General features: G+C 43.0%; 1 protein-coding gene across 3 annotated transcripts in view; it reads left to right on the top strand.

Moving 5' to 3' along the window:
* PKMYT1 (protein kinase, membrane associated tyrosine/threonine 1) overlaps window positions 1–21,586 on the top strand; it is a 901,925-nt gene that overhangs the window by 877,288 nt on the left and 3,051 nt on the right. The gene's annotated exons all lie outside the window — the stretch shown is intronic.

Below are 21,586 nucleotides of genomic sequence, written 5' to 3'. Positions count from 1 at the left end.
GCCATCCTCAGTTTGTTTCAAACCTGCTAAGATAGGATAAAGGGATCCCTTTTTACTGGTCTGTACGGCCTTTTTAACCTCTGTTACTAGTTGCAACAGTTTTTATTAACATTCTGCAACCCTCTTAATGCCGACTCCTTTTCCCTTTTAAGTGCTTCACTGTACCAGGAATAAAATGCTGTCATTTGTTCCCCACTTACTTTGCTTTTTTTTTTTCCTTTCAAAATACCTTTTAATGTCAGCAATTTAGTGTTATCATAAGTTCCATTTAATGGAAATACCCCATCAGCACAATTCTTAGTAAGCTGAAACCAGTCATGCACATATTTACAACTTTCCTTCCCGTAGTTAAAGTACATAAAACATGCAGGTGCTCCCTCTTCAGGGACTTGATCTCGCTGCTTGTCTTTGTTCCTATTTTTCTTATTTCATAAATCAGTAATAATAATGTTATGCTTACCTTACAACTCCTGCAGTCTGGCAGTTCTGAAGACCGAAAATAACTGTAGTAATCCACACACCATACAGGGAGCGAAAGGTAGGAAGTCTGTTGGCGTGTAGCAACAGAGGAGAGGTTTCCATCAGCCTTTTCCCACAGCACCTCCTTGCTTTCGTCTCTGCATGAGTTTAAAAGTTACAGCTCTAGCTGGCATTGCGGTCGAGATAATGGGGTGGATAGCTACTGCGTCCAGAACTGTCCACTCTTTCGGACCCTCTGAGGGTACTTTTACACAATCACACTGTTAAGTCCCAGCGTGCTTTGGGCTCATGAATTTATTTTAACAATGCATACCTCTACGTCCTAACATGCGGTAGGCTCATGAATTTGTTTAACAGTATATAGTCTACGTCCCAATCGTGTTATGGCCTCATGAACTTGTATAGTCTACTTCCCAGTCATGCGGTGGGCTCATGAACTTGTTTTAACTTTACAGTCTACGTCCCAGGTGTGCGGTGGGCTCATGAACTTGTTTTAACTTTACAATCTACGTTCCAGGCGTGCGGTGGGCTCATGAATTTGTTTTAAATTTATTTTTAACCTTTAACTTTTTCTTTTCTTTCTCTCATACATTCATACATTGGCAGAATAAAAACATCTCTCATACTTCTTACCTTTTAATCCTGAGGGTACTGCCCTTGACACAAGGTGCCTCCTTGTGTTAATTTGTCATTTACTGTATGTGCACATACATTTACTATGCACATTTGCTGTGGGGTCCTCCCACTATTACTTGTATACCTTACAAACAACTCACCCAATTAAAAACAGTCATGCAGTTATACTGCAAACACTTACATTTTGCTAAAATTGGCTTATGAAGCTGCATTTTTCCTAGCCCTGCATACAAATTATATTTGCTTTTTAACAATCGTATTATATCATCATCATTAAACTGAAATGAATATACATTTTAATAAGCTGGTCTTGTCCCATAACAACAGAAAGGCCTCACTGAGACCAACGACTGGTGTCAGAACCATGGCCTTAAGCTCAATGCCAAAAAATGTCATCCCCTTTGGAAAAAAAAATGGTTCCCATGAATTACTACATCGATGGTAGTCCACTAAACATAGAAGGCATTATAAAAGATCTGGTGACACAGGTTGACAGCAACCTCTCTTGATCACCACATTTGCACTGTGGTCAGAAAGTCCTTCTATGTGGCACATCTCATTACTAAGGGTTTTGCATCCAGGAAGAAAGTGGTTATGGTCTTCCCTCTACTCTTCCCTCATTAGGCCAGTCATAGAGTACAATACCCCATTTGGCATGTACCTCACAAATACCTGCAACAACAGGAGAGGTTGCAAAAGTTCCTCAGAATGAGGATCCTAGGCCTTAAACACTTGTCCTATATGGACAGACTCAGAAAAACTCCAACTATTCTATGTCTCGTATCACCTACTTAGAGGCGATCTCTGCTTGACTTACAAAGCCATGCCTGACCCAGCTCTGTTAGAAATGCTGCATCTAAAGAAATTCCAATCCCTCCGCACCACATGCTTCAGAGACCTCAATCTTATTACCACAATCAACAGAACATGCTGCTGGAGAGACAGGTTCATAACCCAGAGACTGCTCATGCTATGGAATAGACTTCCCATACATGTCAAACAGAGCACCTCACTGGCCCTCTTCATATCTTGATGAGTGGATGGGAAATACAATATTCATCCAGGAGATCATTCCAGTGGCTCTACTCGACAGAGGCACTGGGAACTAAAGTCGGGTGGCATGATGCCAGGGTAATCCTATGGGCTAGGCTTGTAAAGGCTCCAGAGCCATTAGCCTAGTAGACACCTATGAACCTATAACTCGTATAGCTTTGGCTACTGCTGCAGTGCTAATTTGAACATCTAATGTTATGTTAACTTTACTTGCACAACTGTACTTTATTTGTGAGATTCTCAACTCTGGCCTGGCATATCTTTTAGTAAAATATAATTTGTTAACCATATCTGCTTATAGCTCCTCCTCTTTCTGGAAGCTTTAAGGTCAAACAATTTTTAAAAGGTGTCCTAAACACCAAGCCACCAAGAAAACCTGTTCCACTTTCATGGGACCTGCATTTATGTTATGGAGAAACTGTCTGCACCTTTCAACCAGCAGCTAGTTCTTCCTTAAAGTTTTTTTTTTTTTTTTACTTGAAAGGCTGTCTTGGTAGTGATGTTTACTTCATCTATGAATGTCTGAGCTGCAAGTTTTGTTTGTTTCCACAGCGATAGGGTCATCTTTTTAACTAATTCTCATTTCAAGCAAAAGATAATCGGTGAGTAGTCCTAGATTCAGTCCATCAATCTCCCTTCTCCCCAGGACAGACTGGAAAGATGACTGTTCATTGGACATACATAGACAACTTTGGTTCTATCTGGACAAAACTAAAGGCATTATGAAATCGTACCAGCATTTTGTCCCTCCCAGGAAAATAAACTGGGTTTGCCAGTCTGTAAGTAAATAATTTCTACTTGGATTTCTAAAGCCATTTATTTTTGTTACTCTCCATGGAAAATGGCTGCCACCTCTGTCCAAACTAATTCCACCAGGCTAGTAGCTTCTTCTGGAACTTTCTTCAATGGCTTAGATCCTAGAATTATTCTTGAAGCGGCTACTCAGACTTCTGTTCTCACATTTCCTAAGCATTAAGAGGTTGATGTGTTTAGAGCTGCAGCAGGATTTGCAAGGATCATCTTGCGGGGCGTGTTAATTACAATTCTGCTTGCTCTTTCTCCTCCCTTCTGAACAGCTTTAGTAATTTCTTACTTGTCAGTAATACTATTAACAGTTATCTTTGAAGGACATAGTACAGCTGTATAGCTGTACTACTGATCACTGCTACAGTGTAGCATCCCCCATAACTTCTTTGGAGCTTTTCTCCCCAGGACTCCACTGAAAACGGACACTTTGTGTCCAGTTGGATTTATCCTGGTAAAATAACGTTAAAATAAATAAATAATAAATAAATTGTCTCTCTATGAACGTTCTGTCTTTTCCTGGTTGAGGTGGAACTCATCCTTATTTTGTCATTTGTCATAAGATAGAAACATTTAATAACTAGTCACAGACTGGTCCACCTGAAACAAGACCACATCAACTCTCTTTATTCTAGCATAGCCCATAATTATATACATGTTGATTTTCCCTTGCCCCCCAGTGTTCATCATATGACTTCATTTCCTGTTGGCCTGGAGAAAACAAGTAATAAAAACATTTCTGCGTGCTGTATTGGAAGAAGTGTTAAACCAAGGCTAAATCTGCCTGAGCTGGTAGTTGGTCAGGTGGATGTCAAGAATTTCTTAGCACCTGTTGAAAAGCATAGAGAAAGATGTTCTTCGTGTTTCACTGTTGCAGTCATTACATTTGGGTAATCTGCTGGCAGGTTGCCCTCAGTCGGCCTGAATAACAAAGTCTTGGGTCCTGCGTTGGTTGCTGTTTCCTCTTCCATGACGTCAGGTAGTCAGGGGTATAAAACATGCAGCCGACGCCATTTTAATCAGTCTTTCTTGCCGTGCGGTGCCCGAAGCAGAAGTAGTTCGCAAGTGCCAGTCGGCCGACTCCTGAAATTTTCGTTTTCGAGTTTCAGAACCAAAGTCTTCAAACTAAAGCTAAGTACCCCATTGGAGAAACTTTTTCGTGCTCCTTACCGATGTCAAAACACTGGCTGTGCCCCTGTCTCAATCCTGACTAACCATGGCTCAGTAGTCTCTCACCTTTCTATCCTCCCTACTCTAAACCTGCTCTCTTCTATTCCAGTCTCATACTTATACACTTTCCTCTCTCTTTTCTTATCTATCATGTTCTTTTTTTTCTCTCTTACCTCCTACCATATTTTAGTCCAAATCTGATAATTTTAAGTATTACTAAACCAGGACTTAATTTTTTATGTTGAGCACAATACTTACTTATCCTATCAAACTATGTTCCCTTCATTTTGTTTTGTATTGACTGTCTGTACAATTTGTGGAGCTTTTCTCCCCGGGCCTCTGCTGAAAAAGGAGTTGTCTCCAGTTAGACTAGCCCGGTTAACAAATGTTAAATAAATAAATAAAAATAAATAAAATAAAAGTTAATAATTGCATTACTTGTGGGAAGCAAATACCTCATAAGGATTTTCATTTGTACTGTATTCCTTGCCTAGGCCCTGACCACAACGTGCCTTGCTGTCGGTTTTGTGCTAAATTTAACCAACGCACTATTAAGCTTCGGTATATTTTTGCTTCTAAATATTTTGGTTCAGGATTTAACTACCCTGAAATGTCGTCGGTTAGCAATCCAACTACCGGAGTTCACAAAAAATGCAAGGAAAAAGACAGAGACAGACCGTCTAGGTCCAAAACCGACGAAGCTTCTCCTAAGCCAGTCGTCGGTTCGCCGGTATTCAGTGAGGTGCTATCGCAGCCCCTGATACCCGCTACTTTTGAGTCGCAGGCCTCTACCGAGACCCATTCAGAGTCCAGTATACCGCGAGATTCGCAAAGTATTGAACCCGCGGACGTCTCTCCCTTGGATGGCTCCGGAGCCGCTGAGCAGGCACTGGCTTCTGAGGGTGTTTTTAGGCCTCAACATTTTTATATTAAACCGATGCCATCAACAAAAACAAGGTCAAAAACAACTATGTCTAAAAAACCGACGCATGAGCCACGTGCTCAGGCCCCTATGCCTAAAAAACAAAAGATCAAAATGGCTGAGGATTTAATTACTTTGATCAGCCCCCCCCCCCCCCCCCCCCCCGCTAAGAGGCCTAGGCAAGTCACTGATTATGAATCTTCAGATCAGGTTTCCATTTCTTCTGATTCCTCTTCTGATCAGGAATTTTCTATTCCACCTTATGAGGATTCTGATCCAGAGGAATCCATCCCATCTGCATCTCCTCCTGAGGATCTCTCTTTTGGAGAGACCTTGCATACCTTAAGGGAACATTTTCATTGGGAGAGTCAGGACTTTTCTGAATCGAAAAAGAGGCTTAGGGATTTCCTCCTTCTACCTCAGCATAGGCCTTTGGCAAAACCTCCTGTATTAGACATTGTGGATGATGTGTTCTCAGAATCAAGCATGGCTCCTGATTCCTTGCCTCCGGCTCCTAGTAAGCCAGACAGATATTACAGGGTTCCTGACTCCCACAAATTTCTTTTCAAAAATCCTGCTGCTGATCCTGAGACTATTTCTCAGGATCCCAAGGGTGTTAAGGCTTCTACAGCCAAAAATCCTACCCCTTCTGATAGAGATTCCAGGGCGTTGGATAGATGGGGTAAGAAGGTGTATACATCTGCAACCGTGGCAATCAGGGCTTTAAACTGCCAGTTATCAACAACATGTTATGGGCTTACTGAAACAGAAAATTATGTTGATTTCTGATTGTGTGGAAAATAGTTACAGGATTTATTGCATGCAGCAGAACAGGTTGGAAAGCATACTTTGCAATGTGGTTTTGGTTCCTTGGAGGCCTCTCTTGTAGGGCCACCATTACTGGATCTGTGATAAGAAGGCATGCCTGGCTCAAGGTGCAAAATCTGCCTGATCATGTTAAAGCTAAATTGTTGGATGCCCCTTTAGAGCATGATACTGTGTTTGGTAGTAAGGCAGAAGAGGTTTTAAAGAAAATGGAAGACAAAGCTAAATCTATGCAAACTGTAAAAGATTTTTTGCAAATGCAGCCACCCAGGTTCAGTAGGCACTGGCCTACTAAAAATTGGTCCTTTCCTGTGTCCAACAGAGCCACTCAGGGCAAACCCAGGCGCTCAAAGGCTCCAGGTATCAATCACAGGGATCTTACAGGTCAAAGCAATGGGGTGCCTCCACCTCCAAATCTGGAGGTAAAGCACAACCCTACAGTAAACAGTCTCAGTGACTTTCCTCTACCATTTCCAAGCACTTGTCTTTTGCCAGCCCCCTTGGGGGGGGGGCTAGCACTTCATGCTCAAAATTGGCAGTTAATTACCCAGGACAATTGGTTATTAAACATAGTATCCCAGGGGTACAAATTTCATTTCCATACTTTGCCAATTCCAAACAGATGGCTGGATCTGCCACAAAACCAGTAGGCAGAGACCCAGAAACAAGTCATGTCCCTCATGGATATGGGGGCTATTCAACCGGTACCAGAAAAGGAAAAAGGACAAGGATTTTATTCAAGACTTTTCCTGGTACCCAGAAAAGACAATTCATGGCACCCAATACTGGACTTATCGATTCTGAACACGTTCCTGGACATTCCAAAATTCAAAATGTTGACTTTACAACAGCTACTGTCTATGCTAGGTCAGAATGCTTGGTTAGTAACTCGACTTAAGAGGCATACCTGCATATCCCAATAAGGGAATCTTGCAGAAGATACCTCCACTTCAAAGCAGGGTTTTTGCATTACCAATTCTCTGTACTGCCCTTTGGCTTATCTACTGCACCCAGGGTCTTTACAAAGTGCCTGGCACCAGTAATTGCATTATGCAGACAAAGAAACCTTCAAATTTATCCTTATCTGGACGATTGTCTGATTCAGGCAGAGAGGACAAGGACACTCTTCAACATCTGGCATTTGTAAAAAGGCTCCTAGCATGCCTAGGGTACACCATAAACGAAAAGAAATCACAACTGGTACCCTCTCAAATAATTACATTCCTGGGTGCAAGCTTGAATACAACTGCCCAGATGGCTTACCTCACACCAGACAAACAACTGCAATTTGGGAGGGTGGCCTAATGGTTAAAGTGTCTGTCTTACAAACACAAGGTGCACGGTTTGAGTCTCACAAGGGATAATTGGCTAAGCTTAAAATGGCTCGCAAGGGCATTTAGCTTAGTACTAATCTATGAACCTATGAACCTATAATTGACAACATACTTCAAACAAATTGCAACAAAAACCCATTTATCTGCAAGACAAATTCTGCAGGCTTTGGGGTTCATGGCATCCTGCATTCTACTAATTCCATATGCGAGACTGCATATGAGGAAACTTCAGTGGTATCTAAAAAGTTTATGGAGTCAACATTGTCACAGCCTGGAAACAATGATCCCTCTCATTCCCTGCCTACAACAGGAGTTTCTTTGGTGGCCAGAGACATGTCACCAAAACAAGGGACTATCATTCACTCTACCCCCTGCCACCCAAACCCTAACTACAGACGCATCAGACTATGCTTGGGGGGCCCACCTGGCAGGGAGATGCATTCAGGGCAAATGGAGCCCAAACCAAATGCATCTGCATATCAACCAGAAAGAAATGCTAGCTGTTCAGAATGCTCTGACAGCCTTCAAGGACTTACTTCATCCAGGACAACTACTGATAAAGACGGACACCACCACAGTTATGTGGTACATAAACAAGCAGGGGGGTACCCATTCCTACTTCCTCTGCAGACCAGCTATGGCCTTGTGGAACACTGCCTTGACTTACCAAATACATCTTCAAGCTCAATTCCTGCCAGGAAAGCAAAATACTCTGGCAGACGACCTAAGCAGAAATATTATGGACCCGCACAAATGGAAACTGGGTCCACAAATCTTCAACATGTTAACACAGAAATGGGAAAGCCCAGATATAGATCTATTTGCCTCTCCCCCCAAAACTATCAGGTGGACAAATTCTGCACGAGAACTCATCACAAAAAAGCATGGAATGTGGATGCTCTATCCTTCAGCTGAAAAAACCTATCAGTCTATGCCTTTAAAAGTCAGACAGGAAAAACCAAAAATGATTTTAATTGCTCCAGACTGGCCTCGACAACACTGGTACCACTTCTAAGGAATATGTCGCACCTTCCTCCGTGGTACTTGCCTCAGACACATCACCTACTGTCTTAGCAGAGCAATCAAATTCTGCACACACCGCTCCAAACTCTGAATCTTGCAGCATGGCTAATCAACTAATTATTCAAGCCACATCTCTCAGTAAACCTGTGATGGATGTCATTTTGGAGGCCAGAAGGCCTAGTACTAGAAAATCTTATGCTGATAAATGGAAGAGATTCTGTGCTTGGAACCAAGCACAGGGAATAGACACAGCAAAGCCAAATATTCCTCAAATTTTACAATACTTAACTGAGATGCTTGACAAGGGCCTATCTTTTTCTTCAATAAAAATCCATGCCTCTGCCATCTCTGCTCATTTACAACACAGAGCCTCTTCTCTTTTCTCATCCACTGCAACAACAGTGTCTCAGAGGGGCCAAAAATTTAAGGCCTCCAGGAGAATGCCAATTCCCGCATGGGACCTCAATTTTGTGCTGGAAAAACTCACCCTACCTCCTTTTGAACCAGCAGCTACTGCGGATATAAAATTTCTTTCTTGGAAGACAGCTTTCCTTTTGGCAGTCACTTCAGCTAGAAGGGTTTCAGAACTACAGGCTCTCATGGCAGTGGAGCCTTTCATTATATTTTACCCGGACAGGGTGACCCTCAGGACCAATTCTTCCTTTATGCCTAAGGTGGTATCCAGTGTGGCTCTTAACCAAACCATTCACCTGCCAACTTTTTTCCCAAATCCGCAGAACAAGGGGGAGCGGATTCTGCATTCATTGGATGTACACAGACAACTAAGATTCTACTTGAACAGGACAAAATCTCTAAGAAAGTCTGAGCAACTACTGGTAGCATTTGCTGCAAGCTCAGAGGGGAAGGCTGTATCAAAGCAGACTATTTGTAAATGGATAAGCCACTGCATTAGTTTCTGCTGTTTGCACCATGGTAAACCTGTGCCAAAGGGGATCAGGTCCCATTCCACCAGGGCTGCCTCTACTTCAGCAGCTTTTCTCAGAGGGGGTCCCTACCAGAGACATTCTAGACGCTGCTACTTGGAGCTCTGTTCATACATTCACAAAGCATTACTATGTACCTCTCTTCTCTAAATCCAGGGCAGGCTTTGCCCCTGCAGTCTTGCAGGGCCTTATAGCTGCTGCTAATGCTGTTTAACTCCATCCTCCCATCCATAGCTTTGGGATTCTACCCAAATGTAATGACGGCAACAGTGAAACACAAAGAACATAGTACAGTTGTGTACACGTACCATACATGTAGATGTTCGAGTGTATTCACTGTTGCAGTCCGAGTTACCCACCCGCTATCCCCTATTCTATAACTTTTCTTTCCTTCACTATGCTCAAAAGCATTTGTGGTGTTTTTGCTTTTAGTTGAAGGTAAATTTGATGTTTCTAAGGTGCATTTATATATATTTAATGTTTGTTTATATATTTTTGCTCCCCATTTGGGAGGCACCTGACATCTGGGGCAAGAAAAACTGATTAAAATGGTGTCGGCTGCATGTTTTATACCCCTGATGACCTGACGTCATGGAAGAGGAGACTGCAACCGACGCAGGACCCAAGACTTTGTTATTCAGGCCGACTGAAGGCAACCTGCCAGCAGATTACCCAAATATAATGACTACAACAGTGAATACACTCGAACATCTACATTTATGGTAAGTGTATACAACTGTACTTCCCACAATGCCCCTATATAAATATCACCTCTGGTCTCCTTTGAAACTAAGATATTAGCTTAGTATGAATAACCTGGTCAACAAAGAATAAACGTACAATAAAAAAAAATGTTTTAACTTGTCATAGAAATTGCTAATACTCATACAAGTTTGATTCCTTCTTTGATTCCACCCTGGTGTGGCTTAGTGATATGCAAGCCATTAAGTTTAGCAGAGATCACAACAATTACATCTGAAAATTCATGTATACTGTTTGTTACATTCACAATAAAAGACAGCAAGTCAGGAGATCCACCACACTTCAAAAGATATTCAGTGTTCTTTTATATTTAAAAAAGACCAAATCACACATTTATGTACCCTGAGGGCAAGCACGCTGATGGTGGTTGGACAAGAGAAAAAATACATTACATTTTAACTACCCAACTACCTCAGTTACCTACAACTCAGCATTGCCCACAAGCTCATTGTTAAACCTGCCAACTGCCCAGCTGTCGCTGCTTCCTTAAAACCTTACATTCCCAACTGCTCACTCAGATCCAAAAACAAAAAATCTCCTTCAGGTCCACAAGCCTGCATGACCTCCTGGCCATCTACTGCTATCCCACTCTTTAGCTAAATAGTGGAACTATCTCCCCACACACCTATGCAACCTACCGAACCATACAAATTTCAAATCTCAGCTACTCTCTCATTTTTCTTCCAAATGGGAATGCCCTTGCCACACTCCAACTTAAACCACTCCTCCCCATTCCACCTTGCACTGACTCATCCGACTAACTCTACTATTCATCATCTCACGCAAAACAATCCCTCCCCTACTAAAAACTAATTTTTCTCTCTAATATCTGTTGTACTATACTCTCCAGTCTCAAATATACTGTTACCCTCTCCATGCATAATATTTTCCTAACCTACTAATGGCTAGTAGCTGTATATTTTGAAATGTTAAACCTACAATTGAGTTTATAACAAAAATATTCACTTTATGTAAATGTTGAAATTTCTGTATTGAATTATGTCTTTTCATTTTTGTAACATTGTGACAATTGCATATGCATCATGGAGCTTATCTGTAAATGTTTAATTAGCTGTATAAACTATGTCCTTTTGTAACATGTGAAATGTAACTTGCAATTACTGTGGAGCTTTTCTCCCCAGGCCTCCACTGAAAATGGGTTCTTCTTGGACCAGTGGACTTCCCCAGTCATCAAACTTAAATAAAATAAATAAATAATTTTCCTGTAGCCTGGCATTATTCCTGGCAATCACATAGCTGCTCCATCATACTTTAATGAATACCTGTATGGATTTTGCTCTCCATCATCCATTGCAGTAGTCTGTTCCATGGGTCCTACAGCTTTTCTGTGAGAAAAGTACTTTCAGAGATTTGGTGGGTTGTTGGTATGTATCTGTGCCCCCACCTTCTCCCAGTGTCATTCCAGTTCAGAATTGACCTCTACATCAACCTGCTTATGATCTTGTGCCGTAGTTTCAGGTGCCCCCCTCCCGCATATTATTTGGTTTCAGGTAAGGAGGACTGTCTCTTCTAATCCTTTTTCTTTCCCTCCATCTCACAGATCTTTCCTGTTAGCTTTTCTACAAACTCCTTTCTACAGCTTGATGGTGTACTTATATTCCTCCAGGAACTGCAAACAGTAGTTAGGTTGTGGTCTGACAGGGGCATCTAGAGTGGCAGCATTACCTGTTTGCTTTTTGAAGTATATTGCCTGTGGGTGCACCCCAGCATTCTGTTTGGTGCTGTCCATGTCAATTATCTCCCAGTGAATCCAGTTCATATGTGGTCAACACCTGCCAGATCCCCTTCCTGCCCTTTTACCATCTCTCCCTAGTTGATGCTTTACACCGGAGTTGTTGCTGCTCAAGTCCAGTACTTTTTTTTCTTTTGCAGTGAGTTTCAATTATCACCTTTCTTCTCATTTGTCCAGCCTTTGTAAGTCCTTCACTAGACTATCCCCCCATCCTCTATTGCTGTACATGCCTTTGTGTCATCAGCAAAGAGGTGGGGAGCCTCTTCTGTGCTACTTCAGATTTGTTTTAGACCAAAGGCACTGAAGAGTACTGGATCCAGGATGGGCCTCTTTGGTATTCCACCAGTCACTCTCAATTCCTGCTGTTTTCACAATAACCTCTTGTGTCTTGCCATTCGTCCGTACAACTATATTTCTTCAGTTTTGGTCCCATCCTCAACCCCACTACGTTTAGTGTCCGACTGTTGTGTGTGTAACAGATCAAAGTTCTTGCTGAAATCTGGATAGGCTATGCCTGCCAATACTGGTCTGTCATATTCTTCTGTAACCTAGTCATAGCAATGAATCAGGTTTGCCTTTCTGGCCTTGAATCCATATTAAAAGCTATCCTGTCAAAACTGTACCAACCTTTGTCTCTGAATTGTCTCATTGATGTTTGCTAACAGTAGTTCCCTGGATTCCCCCCAAACCTGTTTGTACAAGGGTACCACAGTTGCTGTCTCCTGAACTCTGGCAGTTCTGCAACTGAACGGTGATCTGCTGAAGAGCCCTGTAAAGGGTCTGCCAATACAATAGTGAGATTTGTGAGGACTCTGAGAAGCAGCCGATCTGGAACCTTATGCTTTGGTTCTACCTAAGAACAGACAGTTCTTCTGAACCTTCTCCTGTGTGTAGTCTGGTGTTTATCCACTGTTCTTCCCATTCTGGCCCACCTCCTTACAAGCATAATACTTTCCATTGCTTTCATTTTGTAGAGACTGAAACAACTATTCTATCAGTATCTCTGCTTTTTCATAGTCTTCTGTGAGGTGTCAGTCAACTTTGCTCAGTTTGCCTGTTTTCTCTCTCCATCCTCCTTTTTATTGTGTGCTTTAGTTCCTTTGCTTCCCTTTGAACTGTAGCCTCTTCTGCCCTTTCCACCTTTGCCTTTCTGCTAACATCCTTGTACTGTTACCTGTACCTCCCCACAACTTTTCGGCTCTGTGCTTTGCCATAAGTGACAGCCGCACATTTCTGTGTAGGCACATTGGCCTTCTCGTTTGCCTCTTTCTGACGCCCTTGTCTATAGCTCTGAGTACTTCATCCCTAACTCATTCCTGTGGTTTTACTCCCAAGACTCCTAACTCATCCCTGACCACATTTCCCAGCCAGTCATAATATGCTGTTCTAACATCCCAGACCTCTGTCTTTTTGTTTTTGTTCTACCCCTTTACCATAATATACTGCTCTAACACCCCAGACCTCTGGCTTTGTTTTTATTCTTCCCCTTTACCATAATATACTGCTCTAACATCCCAGACCTCTGGCTTTGTTTTTATTCTACTCCTTTACCATAATATACAGTTCTAACATCCCAGACCTTTGTGTTTTTGTTTTTATTCTACCCCTTTACCATAATATACTGCTCTAACATCCCAGACCTCTGTCTTTTTGTTTTTATTTTTCCCCTTTACTCGGTCATACAGTGGCAAGATCACTGCTGGCTAATGGTACCTTAATATGTTCATCCATGGCATTTTCTGCATCGGCCAGGATCATGTCCTATCTTGTACAGTGCTGTACCATTTGGCTGAACCTGTTGTAGTTAAAGACCTCTCTAAACTCCTTTCTTCTCCATCTGCTCCAGTGTGGAATCTCCCATTTTTCCCCTGGCAGATTTAGACCCCCCCCCCCCCTCCCCAATGAGTATTTTCTTTCTACCCTGCTCCTTTATTCTGTCCTTCAGTCTGTCATCCATCTGTCTTGGTGTGTCTGGTGGATTATGCACTGTATCAGCCCCCCCCCCCACCCTATACCTTAATTGTCATGGCACTTAACCATACTGTAGCTTTTAACCCTTGTCTCATTCCTGGTGTGGTAGTCTTCCTCATATTTGATGCCCTCTTTTATGCAGATTACTACTTCACTGCTATCCATTTCTTCTCTGTCATTCTTGAACAGTCTCTCCCCAGGAACCCCAGTGACCCACCCTCTGTTGGCCCTGGCCCATGTTTCTATGATACTGCCATGTCCACCCTTCACATATACATCACTGCTTGCAGCTTCCTTATCTTTCTACTCTGTCTACTTAGGTTCATAGGTTCATACTAGGCTATCTGCCCTAGGGCATTTATAAGCCTAGCCAGAATGTGTTTGGCTTTCGCCACCCATTTTAAATTTATTTTGCTATGCCATTTTTCGAGGTTAGTATACTGTGCCTCTGTCTAACAGTGAGACAGAAGTGATACCCGGGGTAAACCTACAATCTCCCATCCACTCATCAAGATTCCTCTTGAAGAGAGTCAATGAGGGACTCTGCCTAACCTGGACTGGGATTTTATTCCAGAGTGAAGGGAGCCTCTGGGTTATGAATCTGTCCCTCCAGCATGTCCTATTTATTTCAGTGCTGAGGTTCAAGTCTCTCGAGCGCGTAGCTCAATGGGATTTGTATTTTCTGAGGTGCAGCATGTCCATTAATTCCGGGTTGGACATGGCTTTATACGTCAGGCACAGATCGCCTCTGAACAGGCGGTATGCCACTGAGTAGAGCTGGAGTTTCTTTAACCGGGCAGCATATGGCATCTGTTTGAGCTCTTTGATCCTCTTGGTGAGATACTTTTGGGGTCTTTCCAGTTGCTGCAGGTGTCTGGTAAGGTACATCCCAAAAGGGGCATTGTACTCAATTATGGGCCTGATGAGGGATGAGTAAAGAGGCACAATGACGTCCCCTGATCTAGATGTGAAAGCCTTCATAATTAGGTGGGCTATATAAAATGTTTTTCTAACCACTTTGGCCACGTGGTTGTCAAATGAGAGATTGCTATCAACTTGGGTCCCCAGGTCCCTAATTACTTCTTCTGTACTTAATGGATTACCACCTATGTGGTAATTTGTGGGCACTTTGTTTTTGCCAAAGGGGATGACTATACACTTTTTGGCATTTAGCTTGAGGCCATGGCTCTGGCACCAGTTGTCTGTTTCTATGAGGCCCTTTTGGAGGATGCTTGTGTCGGCTGGAGAGTCGATTATGGTGCCCAGTTTGCAGTCATCTGCGAACTTGGTCAACCACAGTCCTTCCGTGTTGGCCTGTACCTCCGAGAAATATATACCGAACAAGAGAGGTCCCAGGACTGAGCCTTGTGGGACACCACTTGTAACTGATTTGGAGTCTGACATGGCTCCAGCAATTCTAACCATGTGGGTTCTGTCCTTGAGCCAATTTGCAATCCATCTAGTGACATAGGGGTTTATATTTAAGCTGGTGAGCTTATCTATAATGCCCGAGTGGGGTATTGTATCGAAGGCTTTTGCGAGGTCCAGGTAGGCTGTGTGGACCACCTTCCCCTCGTCAATGGCCTTGGTGACTGTTTCAAAGAAATCAACCAGGTTTAAGAGGCAGGATCTGCCCTTAACAAAGCCGAACTGGGTAGGATCCAGTGTTTGTAGGTCCCCAATATCTTTATTTATGAGGTCCATGATGATCCTTTCCATAGCTTTGCAGACCAAGCTAGTCAGGCTTATGGGGCGATAGTTTCCAGGATCCGTTGAGGCACCACCTTTATGGAGAGGGACCACTGTTGCTGTACGCCACTCTTTGGGCACATATCCTGTAGTAAGGCTGAGATTGAACAGTAGTTTTATGTTTGGGTTTAGCTCTTCTTGGAGTTCATGTAGGACGCAGCCCGGGACACCGTCTGGTCCCATTGATGCTGTGTTTTTTGTTTTGGTAGAGGGCGGCTCTTACCTGAGCATCTGAGATGTCAGGGGGGCAGCACTCTGCTGGGATAGATATTTGCCCTTTTGGTGGGGGGGGGGTTGCGCTAAACCTGTCAGCTAGGATGTTGGCAATGTCTGTGGGTTCGGTGTATTTTTTGTCATTTTGGACCAATTCTGAGCATATCTGGGAATTACCACCCAGGTTCCTAACGTAACTAAAGAAAGCCTTGTGATTATCCTTAGTGTCCTGTGCAATTTTTCTCTCGAAGCTGGCCTTAGACAATTTATGTGTGCCCGTAGTTTTTTGCTGATACTGATCAGTGATGCCTTCCCTTTTTGAGATTTTGCTCTATCATTTAGTAGCTTCCTCCTTCTATTGTATAGTTTGTTTATGGCTGGGGTCCACCAGACAGGACGTCTGCCTTTGGAGGATTGGGTCTTGGTTTTATTTGGGATCGCATGATCCATGCATTCCTGAAAGTGTTCATAGAATGCATTTATAAAGGATTCTGCGGTCTGGGCCGTATTTTCCACAGGCCCGGGGGCTTTGAAGGATTCCACCTCAGTTTTGAGGAGTGTGAAATTTGCTTTAGAGAAGTTTTTCACTGTGGTTTTCTGGGCAGGGGGTGGGATCGGGATGTGAATATCCAGTGAGATTAGTTTATGGTCTGATCTTACCAGTGAGGGATACACTTCTGGTCTGGAGCATAGAGTCCCCATGTTGGTGATGATCAGGTCCAGTATGTTTTCCCCTCTTGTAGGAGTGGTAACAAGTTGTTCCATAGCATTTGAGTTTATAAATTCTAGGAACCTTTGGGCTAGGGTGTTGGAGCTAGAGTAATGCTCCCAGTCTATGTTTGGGTAGTTGAAGTCGCCCAATATAATGGTGTTTGGAGAGACCTTCATATTTTCCATTGTTCTCAGGAAGGCCGAGTGGGGTTCCTGGGTTTGGTTGGGTGGTCTGTAGCAGGCTATAAACTGGAAGGCAGTTTTACCCACTGTTAGTTGCACATGGATAGTCTCTGATGCTTCGTGCTTTGCCACCAACCTGGAGGTGTGGGTATCTTTGATGAATATCGATACTCCCCCTCCCTTTGTGGTTCGTTCCAGGTTTTGGGGCCGAAAAGCATGGTATGAGGTATAACCTGGTAGTGCTGGGGTGCTCTCGGGAGCCCTGAACCAGGTTTCCGTTACTGCACAGATATCTATGTTCTCCATGCTAAGGAGAGTTTCGAAAAGTGCATCTTGAGGTTTAGACTTCTGGCATTGAGTAGCATTACTCTTAGTTTCTTCTCCCTTGTGATACCTATGGAGGTGGGTTTGTCTTTTGAGCCTTGCCTAAAAAAGGCACTATGGGGGTAGCAAGAGCCTTTGCCAATATCCAAAGCCCAGGGTGACAGGTGCAAGCCGTCCCTAGCGAAGCATCGTGGCTTGTCGAGCATATCATCCCAAGCTGACAGGCATTGGATCCCCTTTGAATGACACCAGTACTTAAGCCAGTTGTTGAAATTGATCATCTTGTCTTCATATTGTGGCATCATTCTTGGTGAGGGTAAGATGCTACTCAAGGTCAGGGTCATACCGGCCTGGGCTACATGCTCAGAGAGCTCCTTTATGTCTCTTTTCATGTAGTCCAGGGAGGTACGTCTCAGGTCATTCACACCAGCATGGACAATGACTGAGTCATATTTGTACTTGCCTTGGAGTGACCTGAGTGCTTGTGTTATGTGGCAGATCCTAGTGCCCGACAGGCTGCTCACCGTGTCCCTCTCCTTGTTCAGCCTGGTGAGCGGGACGTCAGTGTGCCTGACGATAGTCACCTATTACAAGTGTATCAGGTGTGTTGTTTAGTCTTAAGGGCTGTGACTGTTCGGCACACTGACTTTGTGAGATATGTGTTGCACGTGTTTTGTTTTGGGGTAGCGGCTGCTTGGGTGTCTGCTTTGGAGGTCTCTGCTGCTTCGGCAGATCTTTACTTAGAGCCTCCAAGTATGTTTTTGTGTGATTATGTGTTTGGTTTGCTGTCGTGGTAGGTCTATGCGAGACTGGAATTGTAGTGAGTGTGGTTTCCTTCTCCTCCTGACTGGTTATGCCAGTACTGAGTTGAGAGAGCTTAGCCTCCAGTTTGGCTATATGGTTGCATCTCTCACATGTGTCGGAATTTGTTGGGAGGAGGACAGGGTTGTCTGTGTACATGAGGCAGTTGTAACATTGCCTCAAGATTCCCAGATTCACCAGCTGGACCGGAGAGGAGATTGACAACTCACCTTTGGACATGCTAGAATAATATTGGGAATTCCTTAATAATTGAAAACCAGGGCCAGTGGGGAGTGAGGGTGTAGTGCTTTTAATTTTTAGTGCAGACTTATATAATTGCTTTAGTGAGCAAGTGCCAGGTAACTTAAGTGCAATGTGTTACAGGTAACTTAAATGCAAAAACGACAAACAGTAACTTTCTTTCAAGTGAAACAAGGAAATAAGTACAGTAAGCAATGCAGATATCACTAGTGATCCACAGAAGCGCTGAGAAGCCGCGTATTAGGTGGAATTAGCGTTCCAGGGAAATAAGCAAACAAACAACAAGCATATAAACAAAGCTAGATTCGGCAGGCCTGGATCTAGTCTATGCTACAGCAAACAAGGTGTACCAATTTCAGTAAGATACAGTTCAAATATTCAGGCACTATAAACCTTTAACCAGAAATTCCCAGCTCAGAAGGGCAGAGTCCAGCCTCTTCTCCCACAAGAGTGCAGACCACAAACCTTCTTAATGTAAAATAACTGGCCTGAAGCCCAAGTGCTTAAACCAGAACTAATACACTTTAAGAATAACAGACACTGGGCTCTCAATCAGCAGTTCCCAACTTAGAAGGATGAAAGCTACCTGTCCTGCCACCACAGTGCATGCCACAAAACTTCCTAATGTATAACAACTGGTCTGAAGCCCAAGTGCTTAATCCAAAAGACTTAGAATGATAGCTACACTTTAATCAAGTTACTACCAAGCAGTAATAAATACAATTGAATACTTTAGAGAATGCCTGGATTAGTGCTTACTTGCATTGCACAGTAAGACTACCTGGCTGTGGTCTGTCTCATCCTTGTTTGTTCCTCTTCATTGTTTTACATCTTTTGCCCTCTGTCTGTTGTCTAAACGCTTAGCTTCTTTTCTGCTTCATTCACCCCCTTCTATGTTAGTTTAAAGGTATGATCATTGAGCTGTGCCTTTCCCAACACAGTAGTAAGCACAGTTGTCCCTTCTGGATTAAGATGGCTCCTCTTTTGCATAGAGCTGGTTTCTCATCTGGGTTTCTATCCATCCTCATCACAGTCCCGAGCATTTCTTCCTTGTGCACTGCTGCAGTCATTGTATTTATTAAACCTCACCTCTGTTCTGTCTGTTGGTGCAAGACTGAGAATACTCTCTCTTAACCTCCTGTCCCAACACCTCTGTTGCTTCTCTGGCCCTGCATGCTTCCGCCTTTGCTGTATCCTGTGACTGTTCATTGGTGTCTGCATGCAGTGCAACATGCACACAAACCCCAATTGATAATCACTTTGTTCACCTCCTTCCACATCATTCCAAGTCCTGGAACTGATTTCAATCGGATCTGTTTTTGTTTTTACTTATACTTTGTGAAGATTTCCACTTTGTGACTGCATTCTCCAAAACCCTCTCTTCTTTCCTCACTGTAGCTCAACTCTCCTTTGTTTTCTGCCCCTTGTTATCACCCTGCCTATCTTTAATATTTCGACGTCCACCAAAGTTATGTTCAGTGTTTGTGCTGGTTGACTCCTTCCCTTTAATGTATGAAAGTTTTTTCCCACTTCTGTGCTGTACTATTCCAACATGACCTCTCCATCAGTTCTATTTCTTGCTACTCCAATATCCTCTCTTCCTTCTCTATCATTCTTGAACAGTCTTTTCCCAGGAAGTCTGTCTTTCTGACCTAGCTGATTGACGTTCCCTACCCACTTCCCTCCTGCACTCCTTGCAGTGTTGGTTCATTCTTGACCACTTCTGGCTCAGTCTCCACTTTCCTGTTTGCATCTGACCTTTCACACTGGTCTCCTACTCTTTATCCTGTTTTTCTTACACTTCACCTTGCTCTCTGCCAATCCCCCTTACCTGTACTCTTGGCAACTTCTGCCCATATTCTCATCCGCTGCCTTTCTCCTTCCAACTTTTCCCACCAATTCAGTCTTCGGGACCTCCTTTTGCCGTCTCCTCTCAAAGTCCCATTCTACCCTTTTATACCTATCTAGCCAGTCTGCTGACACCTTTAACGCCCATATTCTTACTATGCAGTTGCCCTTTCTTGTGCAGACGACACTTCCACTGCCATCCCAAAAGATGAACTAAACAGTGAAGTTTTAAAAGTAAGCTGTAAAAGATAGGTAAGGCGCTGTAAGTATTGCTGTATGCACTTATTTGGTATTAAGGTATGAAGAAGGGTAACTGAAGTTTTATCAGTTTACTGGGAAGCGCTTCTGAAATCAAATTTACACAAGGGTTGGCTGTTCTGGAGCCACTGGGTTTAAGAGCACATATGGTAGTGAAAATTAAAAATAATCTCGGAGCAGTGTCTTCTGGCAGCTTTCACAGTCTAAGCTTGGTCCTGTGTTCTATAAAATTCCATCTCTCAGCTCCACCCATAATTCAGAGAGAAAACATCCCTTTAGAGTCAATGAATGCAACACAAGTGTGTGTTAACACACAAGTGTCTGTTAATTGGCTTAAGTAGGAATAATTGCAAACCTTAATAGAGAAAAAAAAAATGTCATTATGTGGGCTCTACAGTGAAACATACTTGGAGGAGGGGCATGGAGCACCCGAAGGACAAAGCTCTTCTACTGCAGTTTCAGGCAGACCACAGGATATTACTTTTAAAAATTGCTAATTTTTGAAATTGTCTACTTTTCTAGCAGATTTGCCTGTATGTAGTTCTCCAAAGAAACATCCAGGGATCCCTTTTCTTACGGTAAATGGAACAAAACATTTACTTCTGGTTTAGCTGAGTAGCACATAGGATGCAAACCCATCTTTCAGCAGAGCTGGTCCAAATAGTATGGCTGGTTGTTGGGAGGGGGTGATTGGTTGAAATGTTATCTTGCCCGTCCTCCGTTAGGGCATCTTTCCTTTCTGGCTGTGATCCGGTGGAGGCTTGGAGACTTAGTTCAGACAGACAATGTGGAGAAAGGATCATGAAGATCATTCACAATGGAGGATGTTTGCATGATAGCACAGCCCAAGAACCACAGTGACATCACTGTATGTCATGTGTGGGATTAATGGTAGGCCAGCAGGGAAGAGGCTTTTCTTACCTTACAGGATGAATCTGTACTGGAGCACCTCTGTCTCCCCTCCACTTTGATGGGAAGATTGAGAAGTAGCTGTAGAACATGGAAGATAAATTGTAGGGAAAAGGTATGGAGGAAGCCTGGTTAAACATGAGTGCTACCTTTTTAGAGCCACTAAGTGTGACATTTCCTACTGAAGCGTGAGATGATGTGTGACCAGCCATAGAGCCACCCAATACAAAATGTAGACTTGCTGTTGTAGAAATTTGGTTCTTATTTTGTATTACCTTAAACAAGCTGTAATCTTTGAGACTTGGTCACAGCTTGGCACAATCTCATATGACACTACAATTTTTCAATATTACAGAGCTAAGCATGATCAATTTTCACTTATGTACTGTCAGAACAGTACCATGGCTATACCCAGAAATCTACCAAGCAATATTGAACGAAGTTGTAGAAAATTCTACCAAAAAAAAAAAACTTTGTGAGAATCTGTGATTTGCTCAAAACCAGGGAGAATAGCTCATCCTGAAAGCCAGACTAAATTGCATTAAGCAAGCCAAGCTCAGATGGAAAAAATATGGTATACCATTCTTGCTTTACAGATAACGTTTTGCAGAAGTTCCTTATTTCCTGGTGTATGGGAGGGTTCACCTTGAAC

Source organism: Protopterus annectens, chromosome 10.part0 (genome assembly GCF_019279795.1).
Source record: "Protopterus annectens isolate FY-2018-M chromosome 10.part0, PAN1.0, whole genome shotgun sequence".
Taxonomy (NCBI): Eukaryota; Metazoa; Chordata; order Ceratodontiformes; family Protopteridae; genus Protopterus; species Protopterus annectens.
This window is presented reverse-complemented; position numbering and strand designations above follow the sequence as displayed.